Genomic DNA, 19,574 nt, shown 5'->3' with positions numbered 1-19,574 from the left:
CCACGTAAGTCATATCGGTATAAAACGCATGAAGAAGCTCCATGTTGATGGATCTTTGGGCTCACTCGTTTTTGAAAAGTTTGGGACATGCGAACCATGTCTATTGGTATATATGCATGAAGAAACTCCATGCAAATGGACCGTTTTGTACTCGCTTGATTTTGAATCACTTGAGACATGCAAATCATACCACATGGGCAAGATGACTGAAAGCCTCGTTTTCAGTAAAATGGAATAAGAAAGCAACTTGTTGGAAGTAATACATTTTTGATGTGTGCAGTCCAATGAGTGCTGAGGCATGTAGTGGATATCGTTATGTTCTTACTTCACAGATGATTTGAGTAGATGTTGAGTATATTTACTTGATGAATCACGAGTCTGAATTATTGAAAGGTTCAAGTAATTTCAGGGTGAAGTTGAAAGATCGTCATGACAAGAGGATAAAATATCTATGATATGATCATAGAGATGAATATCTGAATTACGAGTTTGGCACAGAATGAAGACATTGTGGAAATTGTTTCACGACTGATACAGCCTGGAACACCATAGTGTGATGGTGTGTCCGAACATCATAACTGCACCCTATTGGATATGATGCATACCATGATGTCTCTTATCAAATTACCACAATAGTTTATGGGTTAGGCATTAGAGACAACCACATTCACTTTAAATAGGGCACCACGTAATTCCGATGAGATGACACCGTATGAACTATGGTTTAGAGAAACCTAAGCTGTCATTTCTTAAAAGTTTGGGACTGCGACGCTTATGTGAAAAAAGTTTCAGGCTGATAAGCTCGAACCTAAAGCGGATAAATGCATCTTCATAGGACACCCAAAACATTTGGGTATACCTCCTGTCTCAGATCCGAAAGCAATAAGGGATTGTTTCTAGAATCGGGTCCTTTCTCGAGGAAAAGTTTCTCTCGAAGGAATTGAGTGGGAGGATGGTGGAGACTTGATGAGGTTATTGAACCGTCACTTCAACCAGTGTATAGCAGGGCACAAAGAGTTGTTCCTGTGGCACCTACACCAATTGAAGTGGAAGCTTATGATAGTGATCATGAAACTTCAGATCAAGTCACTACCAAACCTCGTAGGATGACAAGGATGCGTACTACTTCAGAGTGGTACGTAATCCTATCTTGGAAGTCATGTTGCTAGACAACAATGAACCTACGAGCTATGGAGAAGCGATGGTGGGCCTGGATTCCGATAAATGGCTCGAGGCCATAAAATCCGAGAGAGGATCCATGTATGAAAACAAAGTGTAGACTTTGGCAGAACAGCTCGATGGTCGTAAGGCTGTTGAGTGCAGATGGATTTTAAAAGGAAGACGGACAATGATGGTAAGTATCACCATTAAGAAAGCTCGACTTGTCGTTAAGAAGTTTCCGACAAGTTTAAGGAGTTGACTACGGTGAGACTTCCTCACTCGTAGCGATGCTAAGAGTTTGTTGGAATTATATTAGCGATTACTGCATTATTTATGAAATCTTGCAGATAGGATGTCAAAACATTGTTTCCTCGACGATTTTCTTGAGGAAAGGTTGTATGTGATACAACCGGAAGGTTTTGTCAATCCTGAAAGATGCTAATAAGTATGCAAAGCTCCAGCAATCCTTCTAAGGACTGGAGTAAGCATCTTGGATTCGGAATGTATGCTTTGATGAGATGATCAAAGATTTTGGGTTTATACAAAGTTTATGAGAAACTTGTATTTCCAAAGAAGTGAGTGGGAGCACTATAGAATTTCTGATGAGTATATGTTATGGATCAGAAATGATGTAGAATTTCTGGAAAGCATATAGGGTTATTTGGAAAGTGTTTTTCAATGGAAAGCCTGGATTAAGCTACTTGAACATTGAGCATCAAGATCTATAAGGATAGATCAGAATGTTTAATGGTACTTTCAAATGAGCACATACCTTGATATGATCTTGAAGGTGTTCAAGATGGATCAGTCAAAGAAGGAGTTCTTGCCTGAGTTGTAAGGTATGAAGTTAAGACTTAAAGCTCGACCACGGCAGAATAGAGAGAAAGGACGAAGGTCGTCCCCTATGCTTAAGACGTAGGCTCTACAGTATGCTATGCTGTGTACCGCACCTGAAGTGTGCCTTGCCATGAGTCAGTCAAGGGGTACAAGAGTGATCCAAGAATGGATCACAGGACAGCGGTCAAAGTTATCCTTAGTAACTAGTGGACTAAGGAATTTTCTCGATTATGGAGGTGGTAAAAGAGTTCGTCGTAAAGGGTTACGTCGATGCAAGCTTAACACCTATCCGGATAGCTCTGAGTAGAGATACCGGATACGTATAATGGAGCAACAATTTAGAATAGCTCCAAGTAGAACAGTTATTTGAAATGGCTCCAAATAGAGCGTGGTAGCTGCATCTAGGAGATGACATAGAGATTTGTAAAGCACACACGGATCTGAAAGGTTCAGACCCGTTGACTAAAACCTCTCTCACAAGCAACATGATCAAACCCAGAACTCATTGAGTGTTAATCACATAGTGATGTGAACTAGATTATTGACTCTAGTAAACTCTTTGGATGTTGGTTACATGGCGATGTGACCTGTGAGTGTTAATCACATGGCGATGTGAACTAGATTATTGACTCTAGTGCAAGTGGGAGACTGTTGGAAATATGCCCTAGAGGCAATAATAAATTAGTTATTATTATATTTCCTTGTTCATGATAATCGTTTATTATCCATGCTATAATTGTATTGATAGGAAACTCAGATACATGTGTGGATACATAGACAACACCATGTCCCTAGTAAGCCTCTAGTTGACTAGCTCGTTGATCAATAGATGGTTACGGTTTCCTGACCATGGACATTGGATGTCGTTGATAACGGGATCACATCATTAGGAGAATGATGTGATGGACAAGACCCAATCCTAAGCCTAGCACAAAGATCGTATAGTTCGTATGCTAAAGCTTTTCTAATGTCAAGTATCATTTCCTTAGACCATGAGATTGTCGGAAATATGCCCTAGAGGCAATAATAAAAGCATTATTATTATATTTCTTTGTTCATGATAATTGTCTTTATTCATGCTATAACTATATTATCCGGAAATCGTAATACACGTGTGAATACATAGACCATAATATGTCCCTAGTAAGCCTCTAGTTGACTAGCTCGTTGATCAACAGATAGTCATGGTTTCCTGGCTATGGACATTGGATGTCATTGGTAACGGGATCACATCATTAGGAGAATGATGTGATGGACAAGACCTAATCCTAAGCATAGCACAAGATCGTGTAGTTCGTTTGCTAGAGCTTTTCCAATGTCAAGTATCTTTTCCTTTGACCATGAGATCGTGTAACTCCCGGATACCGTAAGAGTGCTTTGGGTGTATCAAACGTCACAACGTAACTGGGTGACTATAAAGGTGCACTACAGGTATTTCCGAAAGTGTCTGTTGGGTTGACACGGATCGAGACTGGGATTTGTCACTCCATATAACGGAGAGGTATCACTGGGCCCACTCGGTAATGCATCATCATTATGAGCTCAAGGTGACCAAGTGGTTGATCACGGGATCATGCATTACGGTACGAGTAAAGTGACTTGCCGGTAACGAGATTGAACAAGGTATTGGGATACCGACGATCGAATCTCGGGCAAGTAACATACCGATTGACAAAGGGAATTGTATACGGGGTTGATTAATCCTCGACATCGTGGTTCATCCGATGAGATCATCGTGGAGCATGTGGGAGCCATCATGGGTATCTAGATCCCGCTGTTGGTTATTGACCGGAGAGTCGTCTCGGTCATGTCTGCATGTCTCCCGAACCCGTAGGGTCTACACACTTAAGGTTCAGTGACGCTAGGGTTGTGAAGATATGTATATGCAGTAACCCGAATGTTGTTCGGAGTCCCGGATGAGATCCCGGACGTCACGAGGAGTTCCGGAATGGTCCGGAGGTAAATAATTATATATAGGAAGTGCTGTTTCGGCCATCGGGACAAGTTTCGGGGTTATCGGTATTGTACCGGGACCACCGGAGGGGTCCCGGGAGCCCACAGGGTGGGGCCACCTGCCCCGGGGGTCCACATGGGCTGTAGGGGGTGCGCCTTGGCCTAGATGAGCCAAGGGCACCAGCCCCTATAGGCCCATGCGCCTAGGGTTTCCATATGGGAGGAGTCCCACTAGTGGAAGGCACCCCTAAGTGCCTTGGGGGGGAGGGAAACCTCCCCTGGCCGCCGCACCTAGGAGATTGGATCTCCTAGGCTGCGCACCCCCCCCTTGGCCCTCCTATATATAGTTGAGGAGAGGGAGGACTTCATACCTCAGCCTTGGCGCCTCCCTCTCTCCCCGTTACGTCTCTCTTTCGTAGTATAGGCGAAGCCCTGCTACTGTGACGCCCTGCATCCACCACCACGCCGTCGTGCTGCTGGATCTTCATCAACCTCTCCTTCCCCCTTGCTGGATCAAGAAAGGAGGAGACGTCATCCGTTCCGTACGTGTGTTGAACGCGGAGGCACCGTCCGTTCGGTGCTTGATCATCGGTGATTTGAATCACGTCGTGTTCGACTACATCATCCCCGTTCTTTGAACGCTTCCGCTCGCCATCTACAAGGTACGTAGATGCATCTAATCACTCGTTGCTAGATGAACTCCTAGATGGATCTTGGGGAAACCGTAGGAAAATTTTTTGTTTTCTGCTATGTTCCCCAACAGAGATTGTGCAACTCCCGGATACCGTAGGAGTGCTTTGGGTGTATCAAACGTCACAACGTAACTGGGTGACTATAAAGGTGCACTACAGGTATCTTCGGAAGTGTCTGTTGGGTTGGCACGAATCGAGACTGGGATTTGTCACTCCGTGTAAACGGAGAGGTATCTCTGGGCCCACTCGGTAGGACATCATCATATGCGCAATGTGACCAAGAAGTTGATCATGGGATGATGTGTTACGGAACGAGTAAAGAGACTTGCCAGTAACGAGATTGAACAAGGTATCGGTATACCGACGATCGAATCTCGGGCAAGTACAATACCGCTAGACAAAGGGAATTGAATACGGGATTGATTAAGTCCTTGACATCGTGGTTCATCCGATGAGATCATCGTGGAACATGTGGGAGCCAACATGGGTATCCAGATCCCGCTATTGGTTATTGACCGGAGAACGTCTCGGTCATGTCTGCATGTCTCCCGAACCCGTAGGGTCTACACACTTAAGGTTCGATGACGCTAGGGTTATAAAGGAAGCTTGTATGTGGTTACCGAATGTTGTTCGGAGTCCCGTATGAGATCCCGGACGTCACGAGGAGTTCCGGAATGGTCCGGAGGTAAAGATTTATATATAGGAAGTCCTATTTCGGCCATCGGGACAAGTTTCGGGGTCATCAGTATTGTACCGGGACCACCGGAAGGGTCCCGGGGGCCCACCGGGTGGGGCCACCTATCCCGGAGGGTCCCATGGGCTGAAGTGAGAAAGGATCCAGCCCAAAGTGGGCTGGGGTGCCACTTCCCCTAGGGCCCATGCGCCTAGGGTGAAAGGGGAACCCTAAGGAAGAGTCCCAAGGAGGGAAGGCACCTCCTAGGTGCCTTGGGGGGGAGGGAAACCTCCCCTGGCCGCCGCCCCCTAGGAGATTGGATCTCCTAGGGCTGGCGCACCCCCCCCCCTTGGGCTCCCTATATATAGTGGGGGTAGGAGGGCCTCTTGAGACACCCCTTATGCCTTTGGTGCAGCCCCTCCCTCTCTCCCAAGTTCTTCTCCTCTCCCGTGGTGCTTGGCGAAGCCCTGCAGGATTGCCACGCTCCTCCATCACCACCACGCCGTTGTGCTGCTGCTGGATGGAGTCTTCCTCAACCTCTCCCTCTCTCCTTGCTGGATCAAGGCATGGGAGACGTCTTCGGGCTGTACGTGTGTTGAACGCGGAGGTGCCGTCCGTTCTGCACTTGGTCATCGGTGATTTGAATCACGACGAGTACGACTCCATCAACCCCGTTCACTTGAACGCTTCCGCTTAGCGACCTACAAGGGTATGTAGGTGCACTCTCCTTCCCCTCGTTGCTGGTCTCTCCATAGATTGATCTTGGTGACACGTAGGAAAATTTTGAATTTCTGCTACGTTCCCCAACAGCACAGCCCAGCAATCTATTCTCCACTCTCCTTAGAAGAGGTAAGTAATCTTCCACCCTAGGTTTGTGCAAGCTGAGAGGTAAACCTAAATACGTGTGAGGAAGAGATCCAATCTGACAGTCAAGGATAGATGACAGATGATGCATCTGCTCAGTAGGAGTGTTGATTGGAATCATAATAGACTTATTGTAGTTGACTTTCAGCCCAGTGTAAGCAGCAAAATGCCGGAGCAGATTCTTAATGTGCATCAGTTGGGAGGCCTCAGCTTTGACCACTAAAATGGTATCATCAGCATATTGGATGATAGGAAAATCAGGGCTTGATTGATGTACCAGAGGGGGTTGGATCATTGAGTTATGCATTGCCTCATTCATCATAGATTGTAGAATGTCGGCAGCCAGTACAAAAATGAGAGGGGAAAGTGGATCCCCTTGTCTGACTCCACATTTGCATAGGAACTGCTTTCCAGGTACCCCATTGAGAAGAACAGATGAAAAACCAGTGCTATAAATCATTTTGATCCAATTAAGCCACCTATTACCAAAACCTTTGGCTTGCAGAATCTCGATAATAGTATCATGATTGAGCAGATCAAAGGCCTTTTCAAAATCCAATTTCAGGAGAATGACATCTGCATCTGATTGGTGGCATTGATGAATGTATTCATAAGACCAAGCTAAACAATCTTGAATGCATCTGTTGGATAGAAACCCATATTGGTTTGGATGGATGAGCTTGAGTATCTTACTCTGTAGCCTGTTGGCCAGAAGCTTGGTTAAGATCTTCAGGGTGTAGTTCAAAAGGGAGATGGGTCTAAAGTCATTAGGTAGCACAGCATCCTCTCTCTTGGGGATCAGAGTAATGAAAGAATAGTTGATACTCTGCAAATTTACAGTACCCTGGTGGAAGTCCTCAATGAGATTATAAAAATCAGGAGCCACAATATCCCAGCAAGATTTGAGAAAAGCTGCATTAGAACCATCTGGTCCAGGGGCCTTATCAGTAGGCATCTTCTTTATGACATCATCAATTTCTTGCTTAGTAAAAGGGAGTTCCAGGTCTGATAAATCATCATGTTGTAATAGAAGATGCTGAAGCATGAGAGGATTTTCAGTTCTTGAGGCAGACCCTAGTCTCTGTTTAAAAGCTCTGCAAAGGATATCAGCTTTAGCTTGGTGGTCAGTATGTTCTTGGTCATCCTCATCCCTTAACACAGCAATATGATTAAATCTGTGCTTGATAGTGGCTTTAGCTTGAAAGTATTTGGTGTTAGCCTCCCCCATTTTAATGTTTCTGATAGTGGCTCTCTGTTTCCAATAAATTCTCTGTTGCTCATTAATAAGGCTCAAATGCTCAATCAGAATTCTTCTGCCATTAGCCTCCTCTGTAGATAGATCCCTGAATTCCTCAATAACATCATAAAAAAGGATCATGTAGTTGATGTTCTGAATAATAAGCCTGTGGGTTGAGATAGTTTTGTCCCAATTCTTTAAACCTTTCCTCAGTCTTTTGAATTTAGCAGCAATACTTTTGGCACTATCCTCTTCATGTACCTCTTGCTCCCAGATGTTCCTAACCACATCTTTGAACTGGGGGTGCTTCAGCCAGAAGTTCTCAAATCTGAAAACATGTGCTTTAGGGATACCAGTACTAACTTGAATGACAATGGGGAGTGTTGGGGATCGTAGCAGAAATTCAAAATTTTCTACGCATAACCAAGATCAATCTATGGAGTAATCTAGCAACGAGGGGAAGGAGAGTGCATCTACATACCCTTGTAGATCGCTAAGCGGAAGCGTTCAAGTGAACGGGGTTGATGGAGTCGTGCTCGTCGTGATCCAAATCACCGATGATCCTAGTGCCGAACGGACGGCACCTCCGCGATCAACACACGTACAGCCCGGGGACGTCTCCTCCTTCTTGATCCAGCAAGGGGAGAGGAGAAGTTGAGGGAGAGCTCCATCAGCACGACGGTGTGGTGGTGGTGGAGCTCGTGGTTCTCCGGCAGGGCTTCGCCAAGCACCATGGAGGAGGAGGAGAAGGTAGGAGGAGGGAGGGCTGCGCCAGGGAAGAGGTCACGGCTGCCCTCCCACCCCTCCACTATATATAGGGGCAAGGGGAGAGGGGGAGGCGCCCTAGGGTTTCCCCTAGGGGCCGACGGCTAGGCAGATTGGATCTCCCTAGGGAAAATCCTAGGGAGACTTGCCCCCCAAGCCAAGCAGGTGGAGGTTTGCCTCCCAAGCCAGGTGGAGGCGCCCCACCTCCCCAAGTAACATGGGAAAGGGTGTGGGGGGCGCACCAACCCTTAGTGGACTGGTTTGCCCCTTCCCCTTTGGCCCATGAGGCCCTCCAACACTTGCCGGGGCTCCCGAAACACCTTTCAGTCATGCTGGCCATAGCCTAGTACCTCCGGAACACTTCCGGACTCCAATACCCTTCTTCCAATATATCGATCTTCACCGCTGGACCATTCCGGAACTCCTCGTGATGTCCGGGATCTCATCCGGGACTCCGAACTACCTTCGGTAACCACATACTATTTCCCATAACAACTCTAGCGTCACCGAACCTTAAGTGTGTAGACCCTACGGGTTCGGGAACCATGTAGACATGACCGAGACACCTCTCCGGCCAATAACCAACAGCGGGATCTGGATACCCATGTTGGCTCCCACATGTTCCACGATGATCTCATCGGATGAACCACGATGTCGAGGATTTAATCAATCCCGTATTCAATTCCCTTTGTCTAGCAGTATTGTACTTGCCCGAGATTCGATCGTCGGTATCCGATACCTTGTTCAATCTCGTTACCGGCAAGTCTCTTTACTCGTTCCGTAACAAATCATCCCGTGATCAACTCCTTGGTCACATTGCGCATATGATGATGTCCTACCAAGTGGGCCCAGAGATACCTCTCCGTCACACGGAGTGACAAATCCCAGTCTCGATTCATGCCAACCCAACAGACACTTTCGGCGATACCCGTAGTGTACCTTTATAGCCACCCAGTTACGTTGTGACGTTTGGCACACCCAAAGCATTCCTACGGTATCCGGGAGTTGCACAATCTCATGGTCTAAGGAAATGATACTTGACATTAGAAAAGCTTTAGCATACGAACTACACGATCTTTGTGCTAGGCTTAGGATTGGGTCTTGTCCATCACATGATTCTCCTAATGATGTGATCCCGTTATCAACGACATCCAATGTCCATGGTCAGGAAACCGTAACCATCTATTGATCAACGAGCTAGTCAACTAGAGGCTTACTAGGGACATGGTGTTGTCTATGTATCCACACATGTATCTGAGTTTCCTATCAATACAATTATAGCATGGATAATAAACGATTATCATGAACAAGGAAATATAATAACTAATTTGTTATTGCCTCTAGAGCATATTTCCAACAGTCTCCCACTTGCACTAGAGTCAATAATCTAGTTCACATCGCCATGTGATTAACACTCACAGGTCACATCGCCATGTGACCAACATCCAAAGAGTTTACTAGAGTCAATAATCTAGTTCACATCACTATGTGATTAACACTCAATGAGTTATGGGTTTGATCATGTTGCTTGTGAGAGAGGTTTTAGTCAACGGGTCTGCAACATTCAGATCCGTATGTACTTCACAAATCTCTATGCTATATTTGGAGCCATTTCAAATAACTGTTCTACTTGGAGCTATTCCAAACTGTTGCTCCATTATACGTATCCGGTATCTCTACTCAGAGCTATCCGGATAGGTGTTAAGCTTGCATCGACGTAACTCTTTACGTCGAACTCTTTATCACCTCCATAACCGAGAAACATATCCTTATTCCTCTAAGGATAATTTTGACCGCTATCTGGTGATCTACTCCTAGATCACCTTTGTACCCTCTTGCCAGACATGTGGCAAGGCACACATCAGGTGCGGTACTCAGCATGGCATACCGTATAGAGCCTATGGCAAAAGCATAGGGGACAACCTTCGTCCTTCCTCTTTCTTCTGCCGTGGTCGAGCTTTTAAGTCTTAACTTCATACCTTACAACTCAGGCAAGAACTCCTTCTTTGACTGATCCATCTTGAACACCTTCAAGATCATGTCAAGGTATGTGCTCATTTGAAAGTACCATTAAGCGTTTTGATCTATCCTTATAGATCTTGATGCTCAATGTTCAAGTAGCTTAATCCAGGTTTTCCATTGAAAAACACTTTTCAAATAACCCTATATGCTTTCCAAAAATTCCACATCATTTCGGATCAACAATATGTCATCCACATATACTTATCAGAAATGTCGTAGTGCTCCCACTCACTTTATTGTAAATACAAGTTTCTAACAAACTTTGTATAAACCCATAAACTTTGACTACTCCATCAAAGTGTATATTCCGACTCCAAGATGCTTGCTCTAGTCCATGGAAGGATCGGTGGAGCTAGCATACCTTTAGCATCCTTAGGATAGACAAAACCTTTCTGATTGTATCACATACAACCTTTCCTTACGAAAACTAGTAAGGAAACTTGTTTTGACATCCATCTGCCAGATTTCATCAATGCGGCTTATGCCAGCATGATTCCGACGGACTTAAGCATCGCTACGGGTGAGAAAATCTCATCGTAGTCAACTACTTGAACTTGTGAAAAACTCTTCGCCACAAGTCGAGCTTCATAGATGGTGACATTACCGTCCACGTCCGTCTTCTTCTTAAAATCCACATGTACCTAACAGCCTTACGACCATCAAGTAGTTCTTCCAAAGTCTACACTTTGTTTTCACACATGGATCCTGTCTCGGATTTTATGGCCTCGAGCCAATTTTCGGAATCCGGGCCCACCATCGCTTCTCCATAGCTCATAGGTTCATCGTTGTCCAACAACGTGACCTTTAAGACAGGGTTACCACTTAGAAGTTGTACACACCCTTGTCAACCTATGAGGTTCGATAGTAACTCGATTTGAAGCTCCATGATCATCATCATTAGCTTTCTCTTCAACTGAGGCAGGGGCCACAGAAACATTTTTCCTGTGCTGCGCTACTCTCTGGTTGAAGTAAAGGTTCAACAACCTTATCAAGTTCTATCTTCCTCCCACTCAATTCTTTCGAGAGAAACTCTTTCTCGAGAAAGGACCTGATTCTAGAAACAATCCCTATTGCTTTCGGATCTGAGACAGGAGGTATACCCAACTATTTTGGGTGTCCTATGAAGATGCATTTATCCGCTTTGGGTTCGAGCTTATCAACCTGAAACTTTTTCACATAAGCGTCGCAGCCCCAAACCTTTAAGAAACGACAGCTTAGGTTTCTCTGAACCATAGTTCATACGGTGTCGACTCAAACGGAATTGCGTGGTTCCCTATTTAAAGTGAATGTGGTTGTCTCTAATGCCTAACCCATAAACTATAGTGGTAATTCGATAAGAGACATCATGGTATGCATCATATCCAATAGGGTGCAGTTATGATGTTCGGACACACCATCACACTATGGTGTTCCAGGCTGTATCAGTTGTGAAACTATTTCCACAATGTCTTAATTTTGTGCCAAACTCGTAATTCAGATATTCATCTCTATGATCATATCATAGATATTTTCTCCTCTTGTCCCGACGATCTTTCAACTTCACCCTGAAATTACTTGAACCTTTCAATAATTCAAACTCGTGATTCATCAAGTAAATATACTCAACATCTACTCAAATCATCTGTGAAGTAAGAATATAACGATATCCACTACATGCCTCAGCACTCATTGGACTGCACACATCAAGATGTATTACTTCCAACAAGTTGCTTTCTTGTTCCATCTTACTGAAAATGAGACCTTTCAGTCATCTTGCTCATGTGGTATGATTTGCATGTCTCAAGTGATTCAAAATCAAGCGAGTCCAAAGATCCATCAACATGGAGCTTCTTCATGCGTTTTATACCATTGTGACTAAAATTGCAGTGCCACAAGTATGTGGTACTATCATTACTATCTTATATCTTTTGGCATGAACATGTGTATCACTACGATCGGGATTCAATAAACCATTCATTTCAGGTGCAAGACCATTGAAGGTATTATTCAAATAAACAGAGTAACCATTATTCTCCTTAAATGAATAACCGTATTGCAATAAACATAATCCAATCATGTCTATGCTCAACGCAAACACCAAATAACAATTATTTAGGTTTAACACCAATCCTGATGGTAGAGGGAGCGTGTGATGTTTGATCACATCAACCTTGGAAACACTTCCAACACCTATCGTCATCTCACCTTTGGCTAGTCTCCGTTTATTCCGTAGCCTTTTATTTCGAGTTACTAACACTTAGCAACCGAACCGGTATCTAATACCCTGGTGCTACTAGGAGTACTAGTAAAGTACACATATAATGTATGTCCAATACATACTTCTGTCAACCTTGTCAGCCTTCTTCATCTACCAAGTATCTAGGGTGGTTCCGCTTCAGTGACCGTTCCCCTTATTACAGAAGCACTTAGTCTCGGGCTTGGGTTCAACTTTGGGTTTCTTCACTAGAGCAGCAACTGATTTGCCGTTTCATGAAGTATCCCTTTCTTGCCCTTGCCTTTCTTGAAACTAGTGGTTTTACTAACCATCAACAATTGATGCTTCCTTTTGATTTCTACTTTCGCGGTGTCCCGAATAGCTCAAGGATCATATCTATCCCTGATATGTTATAGTTCATCACGAAGCTCTAGTAGCTTGGTGGCAGTGACTTTGGAGAACCATCACTATCTCATCTGGAAGATCAACTCCCACTCGATTCAAGCGATTGTTGTACTCATACAATCTGAGCACATGCTCAACGATTGGGCTTTTCTCCTTAGTTTGCAGGCTTAAGAAACTTGTCAAAGGTTTCATACCTTTGGCGTGGGCACTAGCCTGAAATCCCAATTTCAGTCCTTGGAACATCTCATATGTTCTGTGATGTTTCAAAAACGTCTTTGGTGCCTCAATTCTAAACTGAACTATCATGTAGTCATCAAAACGTGTATGTCAGATGTTCGCAACATCCACAACTGACGCTTGAGGTTCAGCTCACTGAGCGGTGCATTAAGGACATAATCCTTCTGCGCAACAATGAGGACAATCCTTAGTATACGGACCCAGTCCGCATAATTGCTACTATCAACTTTCAACTAAATTTTCTCTAGGAACATATCAAACAGTAGAACTAAAGCGTAAGCTATGACATAATTTGCAAAGTCCTTTTGACTATGTTCATGATAATTGAGTTCATCTGATTATTTCATGAACTCCCACTCAGATAGACATCCCTCTAGTCATCTAAGTGATACATGATCCGAATCGACTAGGCCGTGTCCGATCATCACGTGAGACGGACTAGTCATCATCGGTGAACATCTCCATGTTGATCGTATCTTCTATATGACTCATGTTCGACCTTTCGGTCTCTTGTGTTACGAGGCCATGTCTGTACATGCTAGGCTCGTCAAGTCAACCTAAGTGTTTTTGCTGTGTAAATCTGGCTTACACCCGTTGTATTCGAACGTAAGAATCTATCACACCCGATCATCACGTGGTGCTTCGAAACGACAAACCTTCGCAACGGTGCACAGTTAGGGAGAACACTTTTCTTGAAATTTTAGTGAGGGATCATCTTATTTAAGCTACCGTCGTTCTAAGCAAATAAGATGTAAAAACATGATAAACATCATATGCAATCAAATAGTGACATGATATGGCCATCATCACTTCGCTCCTTTTGATCTCCATCTTCGGGGCTCCATGATCACCATCGTCACCGGCATGACACCATGATCTCCATCATCGTGTCTTCATGAAGTTGTCTCGCCAACTATTACTTCTACTACTACAGCTAACGGTTAGCAATAAAGTAAAGTAATTACATGACGTTTATGTTGACACGCAGGTCATAAATAAATTAAGACAACTCCTATGGCTCCTGCCGGTTGTCATACTCATCGACATGCAAGTCGTGATTCCTATTACAAGAACATGATCATCTCATACATCACATATATCATTCATCACATCCTTTGGCCATATCACATCACAAAACACTTGCTGCAAAAACAAGTTAGACGTCCTCTAATTGTTGTTGCAAGTTTTTACGTGGCTGCTATAGGTTTCTAGCAAGAACGTTTCTTACCTACGCCAAAACCACAACGTGAATTGCCAATTCCTATTTACCCTTCATAAGGACCCTGTTCATCGAATCTGATCCGACTAAAGTGGGAGAGACAGACACCCGCCAGCCACCTTATGCAACTAGTGCATGTCAATCGGTGGAACCGGTCTCACGTAAGCGTACGTGTAAGGTTGGTCCGGGCCACTTCATCCCACAATGCCGCCGAATCAAGATAAGACTAGTAACGGCAAGTAAATTGACAAAATCGACGCCCACAACTACTTTGTGTTCTACTCGTGCATAGAAACTACGCATAGACCTAGCTCATGATGCCACTGTTGGGGATCGTAGCAGAAATTCAAAATTTTCTATGCATCACCAAGATCAATCTATGGAGTAATCTAGCAACGAGGGGAAGGAGAGTGCATCTACATACCCTTGTAGATCGCTAAGCGGAAGCGTTCAAGTGAACGGGGTTGATGGAGTCGTGCTCGTCGTGATCCAAATCACCGATGATCCTAGTGCCGAACGGACGGCACCTCTGTGATCAACACACGTACAGCCCGGGGACGTCTCCTCCTTCTTGATCCAGCAAGGGGAGAGGAGAAGTTGAGGGAGAGCTCCGTCAGCACGACGGTGTGGTGGTGGTGGAGCTCATGGTTCTCCGGCAGGGCTTCGCCAAGCACCATGGAGGAGGAGGAGAAGGTAGGAGGAGGGAGGGCTGCGCCAGGGAAGAGGTCACGGCTGCCCTCCCACCCCTCCACTATATATAGGGGCAAGGGGAGAGGGGGAGGCGCCCTAGGGTTTCCCCTAGGGGCCGGCGGCTAGGCAGATTGGATCTCCCTAGGGAAAATCCTAGGGAGACTTGCCCCCCAAGCCAAGCAGGTGGAGGTTTGCCTCCCAAGCCAGGTGGAGGCGCCCCACCTCCCCAAGTAACATGGGAAAGGGTGTGGGGGAGGCACCAACCCTTAGTGGGCTGGTTTGCCCCTTCCCCTTTGGCCCATGAGGCCCTCCAACACTTGCCGGGGCTCCCGAAACACCTTTCGGTCATGCTGGCCATAGCCTGGTACCTCCGGAACACTTCCGGACTCCAATACCCTTCGTCCAATATATCGATCTTCACCGCCGGACCATTCCGGAACTCCTCGTGATGTCCGGGATCTCATCCGGGACTCCGAACTACCTTCGGTAACCACATACTATTTCCCATAACAACTCTAGCGTCACCGAACCTTAAGTGTGTAGACCCTACGGGTTCGGGAACCATGTAGACATGACCGAGACACCTCTCCGGCCAATAACCAACAGCGGGATCTGGATACCCATGTTGGCTCCCACATGTTCCACGATGATCTCATCGGATGAACCACGATGTCAAGGATTTAATCAATCCCGTATTCAATTCCCTTTGTCTAGCAATATTGTACTTGCCCGAGATTCGATCGTCGGTATCCGATACCTTGTTCAATCTCGTTACCGGCAAGTCTCTTTACTCGTTCCGTAACACATCATCCCATGATCAACTCCTTGGTCACATTGCGCATATGATGATGTCCTACCAAGTGGGCCCAGAGATACCTCTCCGTCACACGGAGTGACAAATCCCAGTCTCGATTCATGCCAACCCAACAGACACTTTCGGAGATACCCGTAGTGTACCTTTATAGCCACCCAGTTACGTTGTGACGTTTGGCACACCCAAAGCATTCCTACGGTATCCGGGAGTTGCACAATCTCATGGTCTAAGGAAATGATACTTGACATTAGAAAAGCTTTAGCATACGAACTACACGATCTTTGTGCTAGGCTTAGGATTGGGTCTTGTCCATCACATGATTCTCCTAATGATGTGATCCTGTTATCAACGACATCCAATGTCCATGGTCAGGAAACCGTAACCATCTATTGATCAACGAGCTAGTCAACTAGAGGCTTACTAGGGACATGGTGTTGTCTATGTATACACACATGTATCTGAGTTTCCTATCAATACAATTATAGCATGGATAATAAACAATTATCATGAACAAGGAAATATAATAACTAATTTGTTATTGCCTCTATAGCATATTTCCAACAGGGAGGTGATCAGAGGTAGTTTTGGCAAGGGGGATGGCTTGAGTGGAAGGAAACATGAGGGTCCAAGTTTCTGAAGTGAAACACCAGTCCAGTTTCTCCAAAAGAGGAGCATCTTGCATATTGCTCCAAGTGAACTTTCTGCCTTTCAGTGGAATTTCAACAAGTTCTTGATTATTGATAGCTTCATTAAATAAAAACATATCATTCAGGTTGCCTCCCTCTCGATTTATGTTATGGGGATATCTAATGTAATTAAAATCACCAAGCACCAGCCAATTGACATCATCCCCCACCTGAAAGTTTTTAAACCAATCAAGGAAAATAAGTCTTGCATCTTGCTGACAAGGACCATAGATGTTGGTGAGCTTCCACACAGTCCCAGACAGTTTGCATGAAAACTTAATGGTCAAAGAGAAGTCATTGTGATGCTCCAACTGGCCTGTAAAAAGATTGTCATTCCAGGCAATCAACAATCCCCCAGAAGCACCAATGGATGGAAGAAATTCGAATTTGGAGATGTTCTTAGGACAGAATTTCCGAATATATGAGGTGTCAAATAACTCTCTCTTGGTTTCCTGGAGACATAGGATGGAGCAATTGGATTCAGCAATCTTATTAGATAGAGCATCCCATTTCTTTGGGTCATTGATACCCCTAATGTTCCAGTTCAGGATGTTCCGATTTCTCTTCATGAGGGGAATAGAAAACTGGTAGAAGAATAGTGGGGGGCTGGGATGTGGGGTGAGAGAGACGGATCATATATATCAGATCAACTAGGATAAACAGGAGAGAGAAGAAAACAGCAACCCATACATTCATAACATACTGGAATCTCATATAAAGAGTCTGATTCCTAGAAACCATAGAGGGAAAGGCCCAGTTATACAGTACATACACAAATGTCCTCATATCTCCAAAAGTGCAGGTACAAACACTGACTGAACTGACCAAACATAGCTACTGTCCACTCTTTCCACTAAAGGTCCCTTCCTTGTTCTTGGTGGCCCCCTCTTTGGACTTGGTGATCTCCTCTTTGGACTTGCTGGCCCCCTCCTTTGCCTTGGCAGCAACCTTGGGTTTCTTGATCTTAGTGGAGAGTTTCTCTTCTGAGGTATCTTGTGCATTGACCTTGCAATAAGCAGTGTTCAGATTTTTAATAACCTTTGCAGGTAATGGAGGTGAAAAAGAGTGGCAAGCTAAACAATCTTTATCCATGCAAACAGATTTCTTATAGCCCTTATTTAGCTTTTGGAGACGACAACTCCTTCTTACCTCTGTCTCCACTAGGGGCCCCTTGTCCTTCCTCTTCCTGTTATGATGAATAGCAGAGGTGGAAGATGAGGTGATATCTTGGGAGCCACACAACACACTAGGTGTGTTCTCCTGGTCCTGAGAAATTGCCAAGATACTAGAAAGATTAGAGGTGTCAAGACATGAATCTGGCAAGGCAAATGGAAGACAGAGCGCTTCATTTTTGTTTTGAGTGATAATGTCCCAAACTTTAGAAGTAATGAACTGTTTGGCCCAATCAAACTTCTCAGGTGAAAGGAAAGTAACAGACAGGAAATTAACCCAGTCAACCGGTACCTGAATGATCTCCTTACTGTTTTCTGTAGGTGCAAAATGTTTGGACCATACTTATCCTCAGTACCAATGACAAATTCTTGGATAGTGGGAGTGGGCAGCCCTGTCCCTGAGATACTCATGTGATCAGACTTAAACATAGGGATGGGAAAACCAGGTGGAGCAGTATCATCAGAAGAAGAGGATTCACCTTGCCCTTCAGCATAAGTCATGGGGTCTACTGTCTGAGTAATCACAAGTTCAAGATTGTCATTCTGTTGATTGGTAGCCGGGAGGTGAGATTGCATATCTGAATATAAGCCCTCCTTGTTGATAATAGGATCAACTGGGCCTTGAATCACAGGTAGGGTATTCTCCAACTGAGCAGCTTCCACAGTAAAAGATTCAATTTGAGGCTTAACCAGTTCAGAGTTGTCAACCTCAGGAAATAGATTGGGTCTGGGAGGCAGAGAACTTTCAAAATGCATGGGGTCCATTATATGGGCGTTGAGATCCACAGACTGATTATTCAGGATGGCTAGGAGATGCAGATCTTCTAGTGGTGGCACCACCTGGTTCATCACATCAAGAGCAACCCATTGGGAGGAGCCTGGGCCATGAAGGGCCCAACAAGTTCCTCCGGCCCAAACTGTACAATGTCCGCATTCAAATCAGGTAGTAGAGGGACAAGAGGCGCCAAAGGCCCAATAGCTGAATTAGCAGTTTCAGCACTGATATTTGGTGGTACATCAGAGACAGTGACATTATTGTTGGCCTGTTGTTGCTCCTCATGAGGGTGGACATGATCTTCTTCCATGGGCTCCATCAGATCATGCAAGTCTAGGAACTCTCCATCATGTAACTCCTGGTCAACAAGTTCTTGCTCTGCTGGCATGGCCCAGTGGCCCCAACCAGGTAACTCTGCCATATCCTCCTCCTCGTCAGCCTGAATTCCTAACTGAAGATCCAGGGTCGGGTTTTGAACTTGTGCTTGAATTGCATCTTGCTCATGGAATTGCAGTGGCCCCAGAAAGTGATTGTGCTGGTTCTGATGGAAATGAGCTTGAGCAGGGACCGGGTGAGGGTTACCAAATGCAGGGATCGGGTCCTCATCAGGTGCTTCTCTTCCTAATGGTGTGTCCTGTAGAATCACCACAGGTACAGAAAGGGTAGCAGTATCATCCCCTTCTCCAATAGCGATGCTTGAAGGGATATCTCGCAGTTCTTCCACCTTTATTTTGACCATAAGATTCGCTCTAGTACTTCTGTTCCTATCCCATATCACAAACTTGCCAAACTTACTGATAGCATTGCTAATCTCATGAATGCTGCAACGGTCCAATGGGAATCCACACAATAGAATCCACACCTCTCTGCTAAGATTCAGTTTGCGCCAGTTAAGACCTTGATTGTGTTTCTCAAAAATGACATGCACATCTGTGAAGGGATGTGGACTGTTGTTGACTAACTCATCCCGATCAAACACAGTATCGAGCTTGACATAGGCTTGACCAAATGGGCAGGGCGATATCTCAGAAAACCCCAGGTGTTTAACATCAGTAAGAAACTCAGAGAGTACCTCGTGAACAGTAGCAAACTGGACCGGCAGGTTGGGCATCGGCACGATGGTAGCAATGGCCCATTGTTCATGCGTCGCCGGGACCGCTCCAGTCAGGATGCGAATG

Source organism: Triticum urartu, chromosome 7A, assembly GCF_056163025.1.
Source record: "Triticum urartu cultivar PI428250 chromosome 7A, HENAU_Tu73, whole genome shotgun sequence".
NCBI lineage: Eukaryota > Viridiplantae > Streptophyta > Magnoliopsida > Poales > Poaceae > Triticum > Triticum urartu.
The sequence above is the reverse complement of the archived record's forward strand: the minus strand, read 5'-3'. Positions refer to the sequence as shown.